Here is a 22,948-nt window from a genome sequence, read left to right on the forward strand (position 1 = left end):
TGCAGGTGTCTTTTTCTGATTGAACTTACGACTGCTGTTCTGTCTCTGATGTCCTGGAGTTTCATCTGGATGCATCTAAGTTTGGATTTTCTTGTATTTCTTGTATGATTTTGATGTGCTTCTTAGGAGGACTTATAGCTTTCATTCTAGAAAATTTATATGCATTGTTTTTCATGTTGCTCTTTCTCTTTGCCACTTACAATTCTTTCCTTTGCTTAGCATTTCTATGTATTTGAAATGGAAAGGGTTTCAGACCATAAATCTCTCACATTTCAAAAAAGGAAATGTTATACAATTTCATTTATTCTTTCCCAAATTATGCTTTTCCCAACCCTGCTATGTTCTGTGGAACTAGGAGGGGCATGAGAAAATTGTGATGCTTTTCCATGGAGGGGCCTGCATTAGTATTCTAGGGTCATAGCATTGCCTATGAATCTAGCCCAATCTTTGGTGGAGTTAAGGAACATGGAGGGAAATAGTCCTGTAAAACTTAAAGCCATCACTTAGAATATTGAAAATAAAAAAATAAAAAATAACTGTATTTCTCAACTATTGCAACTTTAGGATAAATGAGAACCTAGTCAAGAATATGAGAAGAGTCAAATTACAGTAAATTCATAGACTACGTGAGTAATGTTAGATGCTATAGAATTAGCCTCCCCAAACCATAAGTTGTCATTATTTCTTAACAGTTGTCATTTTGCAGGTATTTTCACAGATCTCATTGACTAGTATGTGGCAAATGTATAGTGTATTTTGGTAAGCAGGGAAGTGAACAAGCAAAGATTTGATTTGAAATATGCAGTTGTAGCTTTTGCTCTCTTGCAAGTTTCTCCTAAAAGAAAGCTGCATTCTTTCTGCAGAAAGGTGATTGTCATGTACAGGCATCTGCCACCCTCTCTTTTAGGGACAACAGCACTCAGCTGAGCTCCTGGCCTATGTGCCCTATATGACTGGAACAGTCTTCCAGAACTAAAAGTTCTTGTGGGTGGTGGAAAAAGACTGAAACATAAAGACTTAGTCAGATTGCATCCTGATGTTTAATATGACATGCAACCCCACAGTCTACACGCCATTCACTGCTGAGGTGTTCACAGCCCAAATGGTTTGGCTATAGATGTGGCAAAGTTTGTATGATGCAGATCTGAGTAACTGTTTGCTGTTTTCAGTTTGTAACTATATCAGCCCGTTTTCCCTTTGCTAATAACACACTGCAGCAGATGGGACAGCTGTAAAAGTCTAAGAGGTTTATTTGGATAGTGGTTCTGAAGGTGGGAGGTCGAAGGACTACATCTGGCGATAGTGTTTTCATGGCAGAACACCATGGCTGGCAGATCATCACATAGCAAGAGACAGGGAGTGTAGTTGTGTGTGTACATATACATGAATGTGTGCATTTTCACAGATCATACTCCTTTAGTAACACACACACACACACACACACACACACACACACACACACACACACACACATCTCTTGTCATGGTCATGGCTGTCTGATTTCTTTCCTTCTCTCTGGAAAGTCATCAGGATTCCAGAATTCAATTTTGAAGCCTTTACTAATGACTGAATTTGCACCTAATGATTTCTTAATATCCCTCACTCTAACCAGATTCAGATTGTTTTTATTTTCTTCATGCCTGTGGTAGAAATTAAATTTTGACACATGAAGCACTGGGAGACATTAAAACCATAGCTGTCTGTGCTTCTGGTTGGCCTTTCGGGCAGGTGTGAGGCACAAGTTTCATCAATGTGTATTTAACTAGCACCACATACCACAGCATATGGAAATTCTGTTGAGAAACACAGAAAGGAAACATTTGGTGTTTTACTCTCAAACATCTCAGTCTTTCATTTTTATCTCTTTGTAGCTTTGAAGCCCAGCAAAGAAGGGAAATCCACCGAGAACAGTCTGTAAAGGTAAGTGTATTTATTACATGGCCTTGACAAACATTGCCTTTACCACATTGATTTTTCTTTTATTCAGAGATTTAAAGACTTGGATTAAAGATACAGCTGACAGGACAACTTCTTTCCCCACCTGCTCGTGCTCCTTCATAGGCAAAAGTGCTGAGGAATAGTTAGCAGCGAGCAGGAGGAAATAAAATGATGTGCTGAGGGTAGCCAAATGCAATTGTGTGTTTGCTGACTTTTGCTTTCCTTTCAGCAGTTAAGACATTCCAATAGAGCTAAGTTTACTAAGATTAATGCTAGATGGAAAAAGAACGCACTTGTACCACTTCTGGTCAATATTGAAATAAAACCACCTGGTCAAATAAAGCATTTAAAATAAAATGCAGAGTAGCATTTCAGTTGGGTTGGGTCAAATTTATCATGGAAGTCAGTCATGTGGTTGAATGGAAGAGCTGGTGTTGTACCAGTTTGGTGGGGCTAATTACATTTCACCCAGTCATACTGGATCCTAAGTGAGTTACAGGAAGGGAACTTCCAAGTTCAAAGCAATACAAAAAAAACAAAACAAAAAAAACAAACAAAAAAAACAAAACAAAAAAACAACCAGTTGGGCCTCCTGTGAAACCTTATGGTTGAGTTGGTTTTTACATGGGAAAATGTAATTGTTTCCTCTTTGTAGGTATATTTATAAGCGCACTCTGTACAGCAGTGTTCTTTGGTTCATTGTTTAATTTCTCTTCTGCATGAAGTATTTTAATTTAGAGAATTCACTCTGAGGAATTAAAGGGCTGTGCTTTCATCAGGAGGCTTTGGTGGCAGGGTGAAATATGCCATAATTTTATGTTTGTTTTCATCATCAATTATGTTTTTGAAAAATTTAGGTTTTTTTTTCTGTCATTTTTATTATAGTAATTATGGCTGTGACCACTTTGGTTAAAGTTGAAACGTGATTTTGATTTACTTTCTATTTTAAGTTATTTCTAACTTTATGACAGATGAGTTTTTAATGTTCATTTTGAGAGTGAAGTATAGTTGTACAAAGAAATTGAAGGAAGATCTCTTTGGAAGAGTTAAAACATTATCTATAAAAACTGTTTGGAGGATTTGCTTTGGGGTGATCAAGTTCTGGTGCATGAAACCTGGCTGTCTTGGAATTTTGATACAGTGGGTGGCTATAGTGAAGAAAATACCATATGAAGATGTAGATGATTCTCATTTTCATATATCATTCATATCCCTGCAGCCTTGAGCCATTTCCTGGAACATGGCAGGATGCAATAGCATTGGAGTTATAGATGATAAGGCCATTTCAAGGTCTTTGCAGTCAGATGGTGTAGCTGTGATGCTGGCATTCCTTTGGAGGAGGGAGTGTTTCGTACTTCGTTCTTGGTCCAGGTAGTACTCTGGAGTCAGACATGGGTTTGGTCCTGCACTGGTTATTGGACCGTGAACAAAGTGTTCGTTCTCTTTGTGTATTCATTCTCTTCCCTGTCTGTGAAATGGAGATGATAAGACATATTATGCCTCATATGGTTGTTGTGCAAGAGCATGTCCTGGTCCATGATAAGCAGATGTTACTTGCTACTGCTGTTGTTGTTACTATCACTTCCTCCTCTTTCTCCTCTTTTATTCTCCTCCTCCCCCTCCTCCTCCTCCTCATCATCATCATGAGCAATAACAGCCTTAAAAATTTATTAGATATTTTGAAAAATACATTCTTTTCATTCATTTGTGTATTTATATGTATATGTGTGCCTTTGTGTGTGTGTGTGTGTGTGTGTGTGTGTGTGTGTGTGTGTGTGTTTGGCTCTTTTGGGGACCCACCACCCAGCTCTCAAATAGACATGGATAAGTAAAGTACTCTTACTTATGAATGCCCAGCTTTAGCTTAGCTTAGTTTCTTGCCAGCTTTCCTTATCTTAAGTTATCGCCATCTACCTTTTGCCTCTGTCCTTTTCCTGTTCTCTTACTTCCGTAAATCTTACTCTTACTCCGTGGCTTGCTGGTGTAGTTGGGTGGCTGTGCCCTCATGCCCTCCCCTTTTCTGTCTCTTTCTTAATCCTTTTCTCTCAGATTTCTCCTTCTATATATACTCTCTGCCTGCCAGCCCTGCCTATCCTTTCCCCTAACCTGCTATTGGCCAGTTCTTTATTAGATCATCAGGTGTTTTAGACAGGCACAGTAACACAGCTTCACAGAGTTAAACAAATGTAACAAAAACAAAAGTAACACACCTTAAAATAATATTCTACTACGTGTGTGTGTGCATATGTACGTAAGTGCGTAAGTGTGTGCTTCTGTGTAGGACAGAGGTTGACACCAGTTACCCTCCACCATTGCTTTCGGACTTATTTTTTGACACTTTCTCAGTTGGGCTAGATTGGCTAGCCAGCCAGTCGCAGGCATCCTCCTATCTCTGCTCTCCAGCGATGGGATTGCTTATGGCAGCCTTTTTGATGTAGATGTTGGGGATCAAGCTCAGGTCCTCTGCTTGCACAGCATGCTCCTTATGGCTTGAGCTGTCTCCCCAGCCAGGTCCACTCTTTTTATTCTTTTAATGATTAATTTTTAAATTGTTTTTAATTATTTGTGTATGTGTATGGGTATGTGCACTTGAGTACAGATGCCCATGGAAGACAAAAGTGTCAGATACCCCTGAAACTGGAGTTACAGGTAGTTTTTAGCTGCCTGACCTGACCTGGGTAGTGGAAACTGCTGGACCTTCCTTAAGAGCAGCAAGGACTGCTTGCTAAGCACTGAGCCAGGTCTCTCTGGTTCCTACTTCTTTTTTTTTTTGGTTTTTCGAGACAGGGTTTCTCTGTGTAGCTTTGCGCCTCTCCTGGAACTCACTTGGTAGCCCAGGCTGGCCTCGAACTCACAGAGATCCGCCTGGCTCTGCCTCCCTGGTTCCTACTTCTTTGTTGTTGTTGTTGTTGTTGTTTGAGACAGGGTTTGTCTGTGTAGCCCTGGATGTCCTGGAACTCGCTTTGTAGATCAGGCTGGACTCACACTCAGGGATCCACCTGCCTCTGCCTCCTGAATGCTGAGATTAAAGGCATGCACCACCACACTGGGGTACCATTTTTTTAAAAAGATGTTTCATGATGTTTTCAAAATGAATATGTTATTACCAACAAAAAAGAGAGAAAATCTTGTTTTATCCTCAGGAATCAAATGAAAAAATTACTTTTAATAGATAATTAGGAATGGTAAGGTAGCTCAGCAGATAGAGGTGTTTGCTGCCAACCCAGATGATGGGTGTTCAATGGCCAGGCTTCACATGGTGCATGGAGAGAACTGACTACTGTTAGTTTCCACTGACCTCCATCTGCATCCTGTGTCATGTACACACACACACACACACACACACACACACACACACACAGAAAGAGAGAGAGAGAGAGAGAGAGAGAGAGAGAGAGAGAGAGAGAGAGAGAGAGAATCAGTAAATGTAATAAAAAAGAAATATGAGAAACTTTCAGAGGCAAAAGATTGTCAGGGTTAAGTTTTGTGGATATCAGGGAGACTGACCTTTTGGCTGTGTATGGCTAGTTACTAAAATTATATTCTTAGGAATTAGTGATCCACTGCTAGGAAGGTTGTTAAGGAATTTTTGAAGAAAGCCTTGGTAAGTATAGATGGACACCCTCCCCCATTACCCCCCCCCCCCCCCCCCCCCCCCCCCCCCCCCCCCGTGCCTTTTCTCCTCAAGGGCTTTTACTTCCTCTTGGGAGGTGCTGTGAAGGACTCTTGCAGTCCCACACTTAGGGCATCTGTGAGCATGTGGAAGGGCATGCTTGTTCTTTGGAATTCAGATCCTTTTCTAGAACATTCTCCTTTGTCCCAGGTGGACCTTCTGGTCTGACCATACCCATGAGGGCACAGCCAGCAAACCATGGCAGTTAGCCTCCATGTCTAGCTTGGCTCTTGGCAGCCTCCATGCCTTACTTAGCTGCTTCCAGTTGTCCTTCAGTCATCTAGATTTAGCCAGTTTGTTTATCTTGCTTACAATTTGAGAACCTGACCAATAGCTTTTGCATTAGTGAGCAAGATTTCGAGTAAATGGCTATGTTTGGAGATTTAAAACGAAGACAACATTCATTACCTTCTTCCACTCTGTATAGGAGCTGAATGTTTTATAGTAGACTGCCAAAACGGATCTCAAAAATGGACTATTGTGGTGCACTCCCCATGACCCCCATGGCTGACACAGAGACATCCCCCTTGGATGCTTCTCTGAGAGCGCAGGAATGCTGGCATACAGAGAGCTGGGAGAGGCAGCCCTCTAATGCCTCGGGTCTTGCACTCCTTGTGGCCCCGGCTTGAGAGGGGCTGCAGTTCTCTCTCATTTACCTCAGCATCTCAGAACAAAACAGTATTGTTTGTTTTTTACTGTTCTCTGAATTTTAATTTCTCTTTTTAATACCGTTTTTTGTTCCATTGAACTCCTTTTTGTTGACGTGTAAAATGTGGTTGCAAACTCCATTGTTTGGATTCCTGACATTCTTACGGTTTCCTGAGGATGGAATGGGTAAGTTTCCCCTTATGTCTTCTTTGTTGCCTGCTTCTCTGTTCTGTGCAGGTCCTGGAACAAAGGTGCCTAATGACTGTTCCAGGCACATCACCTTTGCTCCCCTGTTGTGATTGAGTAGCATGGTTGCACTGCATGCTGGGAAGAGCCTTAGCTAAAGTGTTGGGAAGAATGCCTTCTAGTTTGGTTCTGCAGCCTGCTAGCTTAGAGCTCTGGGCAATAGTCCTAATTTCCCTAAAGTTCATGTTTCTCATCTGCAGAATCAGAGTAACTTAACCTGTACAGTGCATAGGTGTGTTTGAGGATCACACACTGATCATATACATAGAAATGTTTTGCAAATTATAAAGTGTATTACTTTCTGTAAACGTCTCAATTCAATTCAACATATGTATTTTTAGGAATATGGTGTACCAGAGATAACATTAACTGTTTACTGTACACTCCTAAGAACTGCCTAAGAACTGTGTAGAGTTAGCTCTAGGAAGGTTTAAAAATGTAAGTTTTAGCAAGTAGAAAAAATCTGCATGAATCCTAGTACATAAAGAAGTATACCATCTTATATTATGAATTGTCCTTTGGCATTTAATGAAAACAACATATCTACATTATTTAAACAGAAGAGCATCAAGAAGCAAACAAGGAAAACTGCAGCACCCATCCCCTCTCCTCGGATCTCCCTAAATTAGCCACTTTCTGTTCTGATACTATTGCTATTTCCTTTTCTGTTTCTAAATAAAATGCCTCTCTTACTTTTTCCTAATATGTGAATTCTAACACTAACTCTGACATTTCCTATTCCTACCACTTCTGTTTCCCACAGCCTTCTAATGTAGTTATGTCACAATTTTTGTTTAAATCTGTAGGTAATTATTACATTATCGTAATGATATAATTTTTTCCACATTAAGCAGGAGGTATAGTCTAGTTGATTATTTCTTTTAATATGTAAATTTTAATGTAGTTTATTTAATTTAATTTATATTAATATGTGATTTCAAAAATTATTTTCCTGAGTATTAACTAATACCATATGAAGAAGATGGCAGTAGATAGGTCAGAAGGATGTTTCCATTTTACTGATATGGAAAGTAGGGCTTAAACCAAGTAGTTTGTTCAGAGCACAACTAGTATCAGATCTCTGTAGAGTTAATAGTCCTAATCAAGACAGCTGTGATAAATACTGTCACCGGTTGTTATGCTAATCAGGAGGCTTGAGGTGGAAAGCAAGAGCACGCTTGTGCAGCATACTCCAGGTCCTAATCCCTGGCAGAGCAGGGTGGTGTGCACCCAGGCAGTTCTGCTGAGTCCTGGCCTTCCTTTATCATAGCTCTGTTGATGGCACTCATTCTTAGTCACCATTGCCACTGTCATCAGTGGCACACGGCTGTGCTGCTTGCTCCCTCAGCTGCCAAGTAGCAGTCCTGATGTCTGCTAAAGCATCTGCTCTCTGACCTAGTAAGTATCATCACACTGGTGGTGACTCGTGTAAGGATATGTCCCATCATTTTTAAGTTTGGGAGGTGCTTGGAGGGAATGTGCCACAGAGAAATGGGTCAGATGATTTTAGTTCAGTTAGCTTTGTCATTTGATCTGGCACAAAAACAATGAAAAATCTATCCCCATTTTAGCTCGTCCCTTTAAAAGACTTGCTTTCCTCTGAAAGTTCCCCTAAAGTGACATGGAGGAGGATACACAACTGTAGTGACAGAGGCGAGCTGATGTCTTTGTTCTGCCTGTCACCACCTCCATCCTTGCACTGTTTGTTTGTCAGGCAGAAGAGAAGTGGGAAAACTTGGCCTGGGGTTTTCTCATCCCTAGGTGTGAAATTATTTCAGAGCTATAGTAATAATAGTTTGCATTTCTACCGTGATTTTATTTGAAGATCTTAAAGTGTTCGGCTGGTGTTAATAGAGCTTCCCAGAACTCTCTGAAGTAGGTATGTATTATTAGAGACTATTCCCTCCAAGAACATTTTTCACTTCACATCCCATGTGTGACTTGAAATGCTTTTGTATTGTTTGGGAATCTCAGCAATTTGAAGCACCATGCATGTAGGGCACTTCCTCCTTCAGTCAGTCCGCATTAATGCCCAGTACATGGAGGCAAATCAAGTCCTTTCTCATAAGTGAGTGTGACATTTTGGAAGAGAATTAAGAGAAAAGGAGTTTGTTGTTGCCTTTTGTGTGACCGCTTAAAAATACTGAATATTGTTCATCATCCATGGAGCCTCCTGCTTCACAGCTAGCTTGCCTTTTATAAAGTAGCAGAATGTATGGCAGTGAATATACTGAATGACTAAGAAGAACTTGTCCTGGGAATGTAGAGTCCTTTAGAAGCTCAGGACATGTCAAACCAACCAAAAATACAAATTGAGTTTGCATGCTGACTTAAAAATGTCATTTTGAAAAACAGTTTTAAATCTTACATGTGTGGCTTTTGTGGTGTAACTTTTCCCATCAGAGTGCCAAGAACCAAGTCCAGCCACACCACCTCGGTGAAGCAGTGGATTTAGTGGGTTTAGTGGGAGTGCTTAAGGAAGCATAGGTGAGGCAGCAACTGTACCCCTGAGAATCCTCCTGCCCCACTGTGGATGACTCCAGAGCTGTGTCACGGGCCCTCGCTACATAGCTCCTCTTCAGAAGCAATTGTTTAGTGCTTATATAACCTTGGGAAGGTGCTTTGTGAGTCATAAAGATCACTGAGCTATGTTAGTCATGTAGTGACACCCCACCCCCCCCCGCCCCAGGAGGGAATGTTTCATTCTGGAGGGAAGAGCTACACAATTTTAATAATGCATGGGGCATACTTGGTTATATTTTCCCTTTAAATATTGGGGAAAACTGACTGAATGCTATTTGAGCTTTGTATTTACTTGTGGTCATTGGCACAAAAGTGCAGCAGGCCCGGGGCAGCCCAGAACATTGAGGAAAAGGCCCTTCCATCTTACAACAGCCACCCTTCGAGGCCTCTTGCCCACCCAGAGCAATATAGCTTTGTTTCTAATCAAAAAAGGTTGGGTTCTTTACTGTGACTTCAAGGCCAAAGTCTCCATGTTCTCAACATCCTGTCACTATGCCATTGAAAGTCCTGCTAGGTGTTGGGTGACAGTTTCCACTACCTTAAGGAACTAGAACACTTTCAGGTTATCTCCAGGATTAGGAAAACCCATTTCTCACTCTCCTGCAGTTGGCTACCCAGGCAAGATCAGAGGAAACAGGATGGCTTTGAGCAAAGCAAAACAGCCTTTACTTATCTTTATCTGTTGTCCTTTGTGGGGTCTGGCACAGTCCTTCCAATGTATTAAGCCTTGGTGGGGGAATCCTTACTGGTGACAGGATTTGAGGGTTGGGATTGCCTGTGATAACTTTCTCTTTAGACATTCCCTTGAGGCCAAGTGTGTTAAAGCTCTTGAAATGAGAAAGGGAGATTACTCCCAGGAAGGATGACCCACCGTACAGATTGGTATTTCTAAATGGCGCTGCCCGACTGAATGCTGAGAAGGTGAGATGTCACTAGTAGGTGCTTGATGGCTCTCAGATGAGGGCCAGGTGCTTGCATAATTCATCTTTTTTTCGGCTTCTCACTTGTCTTTCTTTTTTGGAAAATAATCATTTAAGATCTATCATTTAAGGATTTGGGAGAATGTTGGCAGAATTATGGATCTCTCTACCTTTTCTCTGGAGTCTTTGCTCAAAGGAGGATACATAAATTTCCTGCTAATTATGTGCAGATAGATTTATCGTTGGAGATGCTTTTGGCTGCAAATAATCAAAAAGTCAACTTGAAATGGTTTAAAAAACTAAGGGAATTAGAAGTAAAAGCCTCCCACCTTCTGTGTCCACCTGCTGCACCTCTTGGATGTCAGGGTTGCTGTGAGGATGCTCCAGAGCCCTGGCTCAAAGTCTGGGATCCAATTGGTGTCGAGCAACTGGGGACCCACCAGGGTGCCTTTGATGGTTGTCACTGTGCTTCAGGGAGAGGGTTCTGAGCATTAAACTGGTGACAGATTGCTAAGCACTGACAAGTATTTTCTGAATTGCTCTGCCAACCTGCATTTGAAATTCCCAAATCAAAACCTATTGGACTAGGAAAAATGAGTTCTATCAGGACAGAAGGCCTCCTGAAGGGTGTCACTATAGGTTCTATTAGTTCACTGGCTCAATGATGTTATCACAGTCCTCGTGTCTTGCCCTTTTCCCTCCTCCAGTTCTGCTGTATTGACTTTCTTAGACTGGCTGTCGTGTGGTTTTTGTTTTGTTTTGGTTTTTTTGGCAAGCCTCATGCAGATGTGACAGCACCCACTGACCAAAGAGACTATTCTCATATGTGTCTGTTTAACAGCAAAGAAGTTTTTCTATAACCACCAGCAGCCCCACATACTCTTTCCCAAATCAGACCCTGGCACGTAGATCGAGGTTACCAAGCACCTTTATGTTGTTGTGGTCTGTAGAAAATAAAGTTTGGTCAGTAGTATATTAGATAAGGAGAAAAGGCTACCCACAGCTGGAGGTGGAGGTGGAGGTGGAGGTGGAGGTGGAGGTGGAGGTGGAGGTGGTGGTGGTGGTGGTGGTGGTGGTGGTGGTGGTGGTATGTGTGTGCTTTTGAATGAGTAGGAGACTCCTGCTCTAGTTAGTCCTAGCCAAGTTGTCCTAGGAACTGGAAGGGTGGATATTAGAGCAGCAGTAACTCTTTCTCTGTTTTAAAGCAATAAGGTTTATTCCTTATGGGAGATAAATGTACCCTTCCTTGGCTACATGACTCTGAGGAGGGAGGACACTCAATAAAACTAGGGCTTATGTTCATCAGTATTATCCAGAGAAACAGAACCAATAGATTAATTATCTGTTTGCTTATTTATGATGAGAAGTGGCTCACATAATTAGGAAAGCTGAGAACTTCCATGCTGTGTCATCTGTAAGCTGTAAACCCAGGAAATCTGGGGGCTCTATTCCATCCCCGCTCAACAGCTTGGAAAGCAGGGCAGTTGGAGGACAAATCCCAGCCTGAGAGCAAAGAGGATCAGAAGATGTAACCCAGCTCAGATAGCAGGGCAGAAGAAGAAAAGGGAGGAGGAGAAGGAGGAGGAGGAGAAGAGGGAGAAGAAGGAGAAGAAGGAGAAGGAGAAGAAGAAGAAGGAGAAGGAGAAGAAGAAGAAGGAGGAGAAGGAGGAGAAGGAGGAGGAGAAGAAGAAGGAGGAGGAGAAGGAGGAGAAGGAGGAGGAGAAGAAGAAGAAGGAGGAGGAGAAGGAAGAGAAGGAGGAGGATAAGAAGGAGGAGAAGGAGAAGAAGGAGAAGGAGAGAAAGTAGAAGGAGAAGAAAGAAGAAGAAGAAGAAAGAAGCAATTACCCCTTCCTTTAGTCTATTTGGAGCTTTTAGGGTTTGAGTGGTGCCCAACTGCACTGGGGAATCCAGCCTACTTCCCTGAGTCTACCATCTGAAATGCTAATCTCATTCAGAAACAATGACACACCCAGAAATAGGGTTTAGTTAGGGCAGCCTTGGTGCATTAAAGATGATACAGGGAATCCATCACCGCAGGACTCTGCTCAACATGTACAAGGAGAGTGAGGGGAAAGTCGCTGCTGTTAAGATAGGTTGTCTGTATCTCCTATGTGGGTGTTCCTTTCTTTGCACATGTACCTAATCTCCTTCCTTGAATGGCTTGGGTTAAGGTAGGCATTTCCCCTTGTTGGAATCAGCTATGGCCCAGGGACCAGAGTGCATATGGCTGGCTACTTAATTGTACTTAGTCCTGCTTGGCAAGCTTGAAAGAGACTTTCCAAAGAAAGTGGAATACAGGGCAGGCAGATGGATCAGCACCCCTGTTAAACATTGCTTCTCAGGTTCTCTATCTTTGATAACCATGGTAGAGGGCCCCGTGGTTTACGTGATTACTGATTCCAACTACAGGGATCCACATATAGCATGTACTTAAGAAGAGGTGGTGGTGGTGGTGATGAAGCCACCAGTTGTTTTATTTAGTGGAAATTCTTCTTTGCTTTGTAATGGAAAACCTTTTTGTAAATGATATTCTGTATCTTTAAGTCTCTTATAATTACTTTATTTTTATTTTGTAATGAATACATTTGCATTTTATAATATTTGGAAGGCACATCAGTAAAAGAGGAGAAAATAAAAACTGTTCTTAATCTTACTCTGCAGGAATGACTGTTATCTTTGGATGCTTTTTCCAGTTAGTTCTCTATGTTGATATACTTTTTGGAGAAAGTGGTACATACTACTTATTCAGCTAAGCATTATATTGTGATTGTCAAAAGCTCCCCTAAACCATCATCTAAGTCTGCACTGTGTTCCTGAAGATGGATATTGCCTGCAGAAAAATGGAGGTACAATCAGAAAAAACTCATCTGCTTTCCAAAATGGTCCTTAGGATGGGATGTCGGCATGCAACCCAAGGTCTGTGTGACTGACAAGATACTGCCTGACTGTCTTCTAGAGGAAAGGGTGATTATAGAAGCTGGTCAAAAATTAAGTTTAGATGATAATGATCATGTGTGTCCTCTTGGCTACCCCTTTCCTGAGGATAATTTGAGTGAGCTCATTTGCTGTTTTGTAAGGAGGACAGCTCAGCTTGAGTACCCCTGTAAGGAAGATCATTAGCAGCCCCCAGGGTCTAGAAGCGTCTCTGCAGTTCCAGTCAGGGCAGCCCTGCAGTCTGTGCTTGCTGGTCCCGATAAAGCAGATGCGAGCATGCCGAATTGCTTTGCTCCGGTTTTCCCCTTCTTCAGAGTGAATCCTTAAATGCTACAAAAGGAAAGCACAGGAACATTTGCTGTACAAAACTCAGAAAATGTCCTGCCTACTTAATCCTTTTCCCATTTCAGGGGGAAAAGTCTGTTTATACTTGAACTGAGAATGGAAGGATCACAGAAATGAAGGTTGGCTGCCATGCTAGAAACCACCATTTGTGCTTTCTCATTTCTCTGGGAGCCAGGGTGCTCTTTAAATCAGCTGGGGTGGTGGGAATCTGCTGTGCTTTCTAGACTTCTTAGATTCACTTCCAGTTTGTGACTGTGACGACTGTCTTTTGAGGGAACCTGCACCCCTTGTTTCAACACAGACATTTAATGTAGGAGATTCGTTTCCCCCACTGTGTGTTTTTGGAATTGGAATTGCCACGCGCTCAGAGTTGGGAACTTGCTGCAGTGATGTTATTCCTTGCTGGCATCTTGGTTTGCAGGTACCCACAGATGATTTGGAAAACTTTTTGACCTACAGCCTCCTGCGATGAAGCTCGGGAGAACTCTCCAGCAGGTCTGTTTCAGTTTCTCCACCTCAAGGAAGGCGCTACAGTTGGTCTGCCCATGTCTTGTTTATGCGTGTCTGTGTCCTCCAGCTGTCTTGGACTAGAGGTCTCTGGGGTCATTTGGTTAACTCCAAAGGCTCTATGTGTGTAGAGCCAGTCACGATGAATAACTGTAAACACAGGAGATGCCTGCCCAGAGGGGGCGTTAGCTGAGAAGTGTGTGAATCTGCTTGGAGGGGAAACAGCTAAGATGTCGAAGTAGTTTACCATCTCCTGGGTAGAGGCATTCTGGGAGTGTTTTTTTTTTCTTTTTTTTTTTTTTTGTCTAGAAATTGTTGCAGGCATCAGGTCCACACGTGTTTCCCTTCCCATGGCTTTGGGTGCTCATCCTTCAGGTTGAGAACCGAGAGAAGCTCTACCAGTGTCACAAATGTAAGAAATGAAAAATTCAAGGAACTTCTAGATATCAACAGTTTGGGATATAAGTAAGGTGCATTTATAGACATTGGTACATGATGCTCTGTATGCTAATGCCAGGAGGACCTGCTGTTCACCCCTTCTCTGTAAACAATGAAAATTTCATCCTGGAAACAGGGGAGGATGGCAACTTGAAAACAAGAAGGTGTCTTATCACCACCACCTGGACCATGAGGCCATTGGCTCGGGTTCATCTTGTCAATTCCTGAAACAGGGTGTAGTTATGTGGCTCAGGCTGGTCTGGGGCTTGAGCTCCTTCTGCTTCAGCCTTTAGGGTTGCAGCTCTGGGCCATCATGCTGGCTCCATGGATATTTACAGAGAGACTATGGCCTGCTCCTAAACTGTAGCCGTAATCTCAGGCTTTTGATAACTCAGGCCAATCAGGCAAGGAGTTGTTTTAAAAACATCCATCATTTAATCCTCTGCCAACTTGTGGGGCATGTACTGTCCTTGCTTACTTAACAGGTAAAGGGAGTTCTGAAAACTCAAGTGTACTGACCACAGAGGCACAGCCTGGAGAAGATACTTTGACAGGCAGTGCCATGAATTTTTGTCCAGGCAGGACCAATGGAGAGCCTGCCACTGCTGTGTTAGAGGACAGGGGTATCGATGGATTCATGTAGTGCACCTTTCTAACAAAACAGGGTCTGGTTATGGCAGCCGGGAGGACATGGCTTAGACGGGCAGGCACTCCTTTCTGAAGAGCTGCTCTGTTATCCATTCCTTCGTCCATTGCCCTGTGCTTGATATTTTTCTGATTCACTGACTCCTTTTTTTAAAATTACACTTTTTTATTTATTTTCACATGGAGGGTGGCAGGGGACACTATATTGTCGAAGTGTGCATGTGGAAGTCAAAGAACAGCTCTCAGGTCCTTATTTCTACATTATGGGTCCCCAGCACTGAACTCAGGATGTTAGGCTGGGCAGCAAATGCCTTGTCAACCCATCACTCAGCCCTGGACCCCGTAAAATAGACCTGTTTGTTGAAAACTAGGTGTTTAGAGCAGTAGCAGGCTAGAGAATTGAGAATCTGGAGAGAGGGGTGCTCTGAGAGAGTTGGAGCATATGGCACATTGTAGTGAGTGTGGGGAGAGACAGCAGAATGCAGGAGCTTGTTCCAGAGTTCTTGGGGTGACCTCTAGGTAATGTGTCATTTCCCGTTGGGAACCTCCGTTAGTATTCCAGAAATTTGGTCTCAGCTCAGGGACTGGCATTTGTTCTGCACTGTCAGCCACAATGAAGAGACCTATTAGCAGCATGCCATTTCTTTGTGATGGGTAATTTGTGAAGTCAGATATGTATGTCTAAAAGAGATGGTGCAGAGGAGAGGAAGGACGTTCAAACCAAACAGTACGAAGGACCTTCTCTGTGACATGTATTTAGAGACAATTCAATTCTGGGAATAAATAACAGTGAAGTGGTCTACAGCCTGCTCTTTCATACCCTTACTTCTAAGTTTGTGACATCCAATTTATCTCACTCTGATTTGCCTCTAGCACCAAACAGTGACATTCCTCTGTGTCCCATGTACCTTTTTTGGTGACCCCTCACTCTTTATTTTTGTTGAAGGGATAAGATATGTGGTGGGGTTTGGGGAATTTCTTATGTATGTGAAGTTACTTGGCACATAGTAATTGTATATGTTTATGTGTGATGTGATAATATAAGTATGCATAATTCATTTATTCTCTAGTATGCACTTAAATCAACGGTTCTTCATAGTAATTCATGTGATACATGAAATGAGAGCATGCTTTTGGCTAGTCACATTAGAATCTTTCATTTTCTTTCTATTAATGGTAAATGTTGTAAGCTATATACTATATGTAGACTTTGTACACACATGTATTTGATATTGGATATTTACAATGGTTATATAGAATTATCTTCAAATTTCATTTGTATTGAAAATTGAGTTGCTTTAAAGAAAAATACTGTATTAGTGATAGACTATTCACAGACATAAAGACCACGAAAGGGACATGTGAAGGTTTGGACCAGCTATCTCATTTTGACGAGTGTATATGAATTTCAAGCTCCATCTTTAACTGTGGAGCACTGTGCTTTGGACAGTCCCTCTGAAGACTTTTGATTCGCTTGTCTACAGACACCTCCCTTTTCATCACATTCTTCTCTTTTGTTTTACATTAGTTACTCGATTACGTGTGTGTGTGTGTGTGTGTGTGTGTGTGTGTGTGTGTGTGTGTGTGTGCACATGTGCCATGGCACACTTGTAGAGGTCAGAGGACAACTTGCTGGAGTTGGTTCTCTCTTTATACCATCTGGGTCCCAGAAATTGAACTCGGGTCCATAGGTTTAGTGGTTAGTGCCTTTATCTCGTAAGCCATCATGTCAGTCCTTTCTGTCTTTTCTCCATAGGTCAGTTATGCCTCAGAGAAAGCATCTGGTTTTATATAGCTATAAAGCGGGTCAAGTAGCCACAGGTTATTCTGCATTAAATGCTCAACAGAGTATGGACTAACATGTACATGTAAGTAGGCATGCTATAGTTAGCAGCTACATTGAGTAAGATCAACCATTTAGCCATGTAATTATAAAAAAGAGATGTGGCAGAATAAATAGAGTATTTGTTCGTAGCTCTAAAGATACTACTTCTGGTGAATCTATTCCTGAATCATTTTTTGAAGGACAGGAAAAATTGTCAAAGCAAGGGGAGAGTTTCTTCCTCTGAGAGTATATATTAAACTTGGAAAGAGAGCAGGAATTCAGCATCAAGCCTGCTGGGCCTGGAGTCTGGGGCTTACTAGCATTGGACCATTTGGACAACTTGGGAGAGCTTTTTTGGTTTTGTAGTGGGTCTGTCTTTAGGAAGAGCCAGGAGAAAGAACCCAGAGACTATGGGAGTACCCTGGGATGGTGGGAGTAAATAAGACTTGGAAATTGGTGCATGAGAGTTCAGGTGACTGGACTCTCATTGGCCCTGGTTTCTAGATGATTCCTTCCAGAATCCTACAGTGAAACTGTATTTCCTTCAAGAACCAAAAGGACCATGCATGCATCACTCTCCAAGATCTCTTGTCACACCTTTTCCTACCAAGGTTACCGCTTCAAAAGTAAGTTTCCATCCTTCATAGAGACAGACAGCAGGCTTCCACAGCATGGCTTTGAGATGTGCTGTAGTCTCCCGATAGTTGATGAGTAAAAGGCAAGATGGAATTTTAAAAGTGACTAATGCTCTTATTATAGCCCTTCAGAACTTTACTTGTTGGGATTTTTTCCTAGATCTTTTTGTCACAAAGAGCAGTTATTTTCTTTCACATAATTTTGAGTACTTTGTCCCTAGTAGGTGATTTTCCAAACTAAAAAAAAATTTTAATTTAAGAATATTTGTAAATGTCTGCTTTCTTATTTTTTATATGTGTGAAAGTAAACAATCCAAAGCTTCCAATTTCTTTTTCTCTCTCTCTCTCTCTCTCTCTCTCTCTCTCTCTCTCTCTCTCTCTCTCTCTAAAGAAAAGCCAGTGGGGATAAACTCTCTTGAAATGTATCCATCTTATAAAATGTATTACATGGTAACTTGGGGATCTCAGGCCTAAAATGGCCACTGTTGTTAATTTATCCCTATATACATCATGATTGTCTGGGGCCGCAAGTTACTTAAGCTGTGGTGTTCAATGCTCAGTTGGGCAACAGCTGGTAATCTCCCCATGTTAGAGTGTTGTGAGCCTAAGAACTAAAAGTAAGACAATACATCATTTGATACTTTTTGTAATCAAATCAATTGATATCTTGCAATAGTGAGTTTTATATAGTATATTGGTCAACTTTCTATGGCTGTGACAACATACCTGAGTAAATTGATGGAAAAAAGCTTCTTGTGGCTTTGGGTTCCTATACTCCCCAAAGGTCATGCCACCAATGACCTAACTTCCTTTCTGTGGTCCTCACCTCCCACTAACACCATCAGCTGGTGACCTAGCCTTCAATGCATGGCTTTTGGGAGACGTTTACCATCATATCACACAGATGGCTACAAACTTGGAATTTATTCTTGACCGTCATGAAAACCATGATTCAGAATTGTGCTCCAAAGTTGTGCAAACTGACTGGATCAGAGAAAATGAAGAAGGACTTCCATTGTCTCCACATTCCTCTTTTATGAGAACAACCAGAAATAAATTTAAGCGAGGATTCCAGACATAAGCCACCATACTCAAACAAGTGTCCGTATCTCCAGGAGCATTGCTAAGTAACAATGATGAAGGAAGTTCCCCACATTACTCTAAACCACTCATTGAGGCTCCAGGGGCCTGCTTCCCGGAAGACATTGTCTGCGATTTGTAGACCCCAATTGGGATTATTGACTAAAAAGCTCACACTTTCCAGTACAGGAGTTACTAGAGAAGAATTGCTGTGTAAATTGTTTGGATGCTGTGAGAGGAAGGAACACCCAGAGAGTCTAATCAGGCTGCCAACAGCTCAGCAGTTTGCGTAGACACACGTGTACATGTTTTTAGACTGCCTGTTCTCTTGCAGACTACATATTTTGTTCTTGATCTAGCTAGTGAATGAATGCAGCAAGAGAATGGTGCTCTACATCAATTTTGTATCCAAGTACAATGCACTTTCATGACTTGTGTGTGGCAAATCTAGAGTCTATAGTGACCATGCCTAAGGAGCTAGTCTAGAGAGGATAAAGTGTGTGACCTCCCGGACTATTTTACAATCACTACTCTATACCATCTTGACTCCAAATCACATATTTGTTTTGCTATAGGTTTGAAGTTTTCAAAAACATATTCATGTCCTTTATTTTACCCTGTAGCATAGACTACACTTTTGGAAACCTTTAAAAATATGGAGCATCATTTTAAAATGAAAGTTTGCACATTCAGTTCTAATGTTTCTTACAAATCTCAACCTGTCAAGAAAAAGCTTTAAAAAGTAGAAATCCATGATTTATAAACTCTACCTTCTCATTCCACACCCTATCATTTGAATTCCTGACCCCCACAAAAGGAAACCAAAACCCAAACACCCTGGATTATAATTCATCCCAGCATGTATTTCAGTATATGTTAAGGAAGGCATAAATTTCCAAGTTTCTTTTGAATAAAGTCATGTTAATGAAATGCAAGTAAAAGCGTCCAACTTATAGTTAGCGACAAAGCAAGGTGACTTTGTTGCTATTTATTGCTGGCTAATGACGTACAAATGGTAGAGCTGCTGGGGCGTCTACTGGTCTTGCACTTTCTCTAGTCTTCTGGTCATCTCTGTGATGCTGTGATGGAAGATGGTGTAGATGGATCTAGTTTGTCTTTAAGCAGAAGCTATGGTGCCAGATCTCCACAGCTCATTTGTAGCTTAGTTGTGTTGCATAGGTTTATTATTATCTGAGACAAAGTCTCTCCATATAGCCCAGTCTGGCTTTGAACTCACAGTTCTTCTGCCTCTGCCGCCCTCCTAGGTGCTGGGATTTCAGGTTCTTACTACCAATCCTGGCCTCATCTTGATTTTGCCTCAGAAGGAGCAAGTCCCCTTAGCGAGCAGACTGATTTCACTTCTTTTCCTGGAGGGAAGCACCACAGTGGCCCCTATTCGCTGTCGATCCTCCCTTCCTGGTATTTGCAGCCATGTTGCCGAGACCAGGCTCTAAGCCCAGATAATAGGTTTTTGAAAGTTATGTAATAAATGGACCCATACTGTATGAGGTCCTTTGTGTGTGGTAGCTTTTGTTTAACATTGTATTTGTGGCATTTGGAACCTTTCCTTTTTTGCTTTTAAGAAATAATGTAGACTTTGGCTGTTAAATGAAATCATATGATGTGAAAATGCTTTGAAATTTCAGAGTGCCTTGAAGATAAAAGAAATCAGTTGGTTGGTTGTGAATTTAAGTCCTCTGAGGTATTTTCAGGTATTTGGGGAAAATTCCCAATTTTTGATATCTATTTATTTTCCTGACTAGTTTGGCCACAAAATTGGCATGTGCAACCTTGACAGTGATTTATGGTAAGTCACTCACTTAGACCCCAACTGATCAAATGCAAGAGTTTTGGACATTAGTATTTCAAAGGCCGTCTTAGAAATAAGCCCCCTGAGGTTCTTTTTCTTTTACAGGTTAGTGGATTCTTTTTCATAACTGACTAATCAAGTGGAAACTAGAGGTGTTTTTGTTTGTTTTTCATTTTTTTTGTACCTAAGGCTATATCTTAATGTTTCTGCCTTTTAGTATTTAACTGTATAACTGTGAGAATAATCCACAACCATATACTTTTTCCTTTTACCGATATACAATGAGCATAGAATCTGGCTTACAGATCAGACTACACACTGCAGTAGCATCTTTTGGAGACACATATGTAGTGGTTTTCTTGAAAAGGACACTCCCGACTTAGGAAGACCAGATTCAACCCCATTTCTTTGGCCAATATCTTGCAGTCACTGTGAATGTGGAGCTGAGCCTCTGCTGGGTGTGCAAGTGTGTTTGATTGCCTGGGGAAACCTCCCTTGTCCCCCGGAAATGAGGGTCACAGTAACACACACCACTGATGGTTGTTTGGAATCTAATAACAGAGAGAAGGAAACAGTGTCAGGGCCAGAGCAAATGTCCAGCAATGCCTGCTGAGTGTGCCTAGCATTCCCTTTATATTTTCTTTCCTGATGCCAAATTACTGAAATCACACAGGTGTTCCTGGGAAGAATCTTTAAACTTTAAACCTCCTACTTCATACTATATGAGAAATACTCCCACTTAAATACCACCCGACTACTGGCTGCATCCTTTATAGATTTTTGTTTAATTTTATATTTAAAAAGCACAGCAGAAACCAGTGGCATTTTCGTGCTGGAACAAACCCAGTGCCATTTTTCAATGTCTCTCTGATGACAGTCTGGTTATTAGGTTGTCAGAATTTTTTGACAAAATGTAGTGTTGGACTACCTAATTACATTGCTTCAGTCCAACAGGGCTTCTGATCTGTTTCCTAATAATTTTGGCCTGGGCTGTTTTGTTAAAGGCAAACATATCAGTCACGTGATAAATGTTTGCTGTTTATGTTTACTGGACTAAGCAAGGAAATCCACTTAGGCCTGCTGTTTAGGACACAGTAATAATACACACTGATCGGAGTCCAGATGTTCCATCCATCTGAAAGTTTTAAGTCACTGTAGGGAAATAGCAAAGAAACAAGACTTTCTGAAGTTTTCCTTCATTTCATTGAAAAATTGCACAGTGAAATCAGAAATCTTAAAGATGTACATTTAAAATCACTTTTAATTACCACCTACCCAACTTACATATTTTATTTAAAGATCTGGAGTTTTCTTTCAGATTGAACATGTAAGTCCTGGAGTATACAAAGGAATTTTTTTATACTTTCCTTTGTATTGGGGTAGGTTCAGGTTTTATGATGTCATAAGCTCATGTAATGAGCTCAAGGGATCCCTCTTTAAGGCAAAATTTAAACATTTATTAATATAAAGTCAGACATTACACTAAAATGTATTCTAATAATGTGGCTACATGGTTAGTTTTTCTTTCTTTGGCAACTTCTTTATAAGAAAAGGCTAAAGGTGATTCTCTGTGGTAGTACAATTTCCTAGCATCCACAGGCTCTGAGTTTGATCCCAAGAAAACAAACAAAACTTGTTTTGCTTGGCATGATGTGTATACCTGTAATGCCAGGTGGGCTGGCATTGGTGGGCTGAGGCAGAAGGATCCTGAGTTCAAGACCAGCCTGGACTGCATAGCAGTTCTAGGCCAGCCTAAGCTATGTAGTCTGACTCAAAACAACAGACAAATCACCCAAATGGAATGAAGTACTTGTGAAGAAGTGCTTGCTGTCATGTCCTTCCAAATAAGTCACCAATTCCCACAGGTTCTCAGCGTTCCTAGGGTCTGTGTGATGTGGGCCTGATGTGGGCTTCGTCATTGCTCCATCAATTCCTTTCATCTACACAGACCTGCTGCCAAGTCAGCAACGATGAAACTGCTTAGATTATACCTTGAAAGCTGAAGGAGGGCACGCTGGTGGAATAACCATGAAATGTAGTTTCCTGTTGGCCTCAAGGCAGATAGAACAGGTTTTTAAGTGAACTAGAAAAAGAAAGCTTTTGAAAATGTAACATTCTGAAGGCAGTTCTAAAAAGCACAATGATTTGTGATCTTTGTCTCTCTGAACAAGTAATTATAGAGAAAGATCCATGAGAAGAGCTGTTTCTGGTGGAGAGAAGGGATGTTAGTTCAGTGACATGGAGGAGCATGTTTTACTGCTCTACACACAATAAGGTGACAGCAATTTACGACATTAAACGTTTTTAGAGATTTTATTTATTATTTTATATGTGTGGGTGTTTGCCTGCATGCATGTCTGCATCACCTGCATACCGCGTCCTTGGGGGCCAGAGAGGGGGTTGGATTCCCTGGAACTGGAATTACGTATGATTATGAGCTGCCATGTGGCTGCCGGGAACTGAACCCACTCTTAATCACTGATCCCTTTTTATAAAGAGCTAAGAGAGGAGTTTAAAGGTTCACATCCAAAAAGTAAGATAAATAAAAAAGATTAATGTTCAAGGAGATGGAAATGACTGCTGTGACTTCATCTTCATGTGTCATCATCAGGTGTCATCAGGTGTTGCTATGTGAGGGCACAATCCTCACCTAGCAACAACAACAAAAAATACATGTGTAAACGAAAAGCAATCTAGGAATGATGAAAACAATGCTCTATTCTGGAAAAACCTTAATAAAAGGAACGGCTACCTGTGTTTTCTACAGAGCTCAATTCCCTC

At 41.4% G+C, this 22,948-nt stretch overlaps 1 protein-coding gene across 5 annotated transcripts in view; it reads left to right on the forward strand.

The window, feature by feature from the left end:
- The window catches only part of Fhit (fragile histidine triad diadenosine triphosphatase), a 1,554,732-nt gene that overhangs the window by 33,133 nt on the left and 1,498,651 nt on the right, over window positions 1-22,948 (forward strand). For 4 of the 5 annotated variants that reach the window (XM_052734142.1, XM_052734140.1, XM_052734138.1 and 1 more), the window contains exon 2: window positions 1,872-1,920. The gene's annotated coding sequence lies outside the window, so the exon portion shown is untranslated. Of the gene's footprint in view, window positions 1-1,871; window positions 1,921-13,648; window positions 13,723-22,948 lie in introns of all 5 variants that reach the window. The other variant, XM_052734139.1, reaches the window with a different exon arrangement.

The sequence above is a fragment of the Peromyscus californicus genome, unplaced genomic scaffold (genome assembly GCF_007827085.1).
Source record: "Peromyscus californicus insignis strain IS unplaced genomic scaffold, ASM782708v3 Scaffold_12__1_contigs__length_115047231, whole genome shotgun sequence".
Classification (NCBI taxonomy): Eukaryota; Metazoa; Chordata; class Mammalia; order Rodentia; family Cricetidae; genus Peromyscus; species Peromyscus californicus.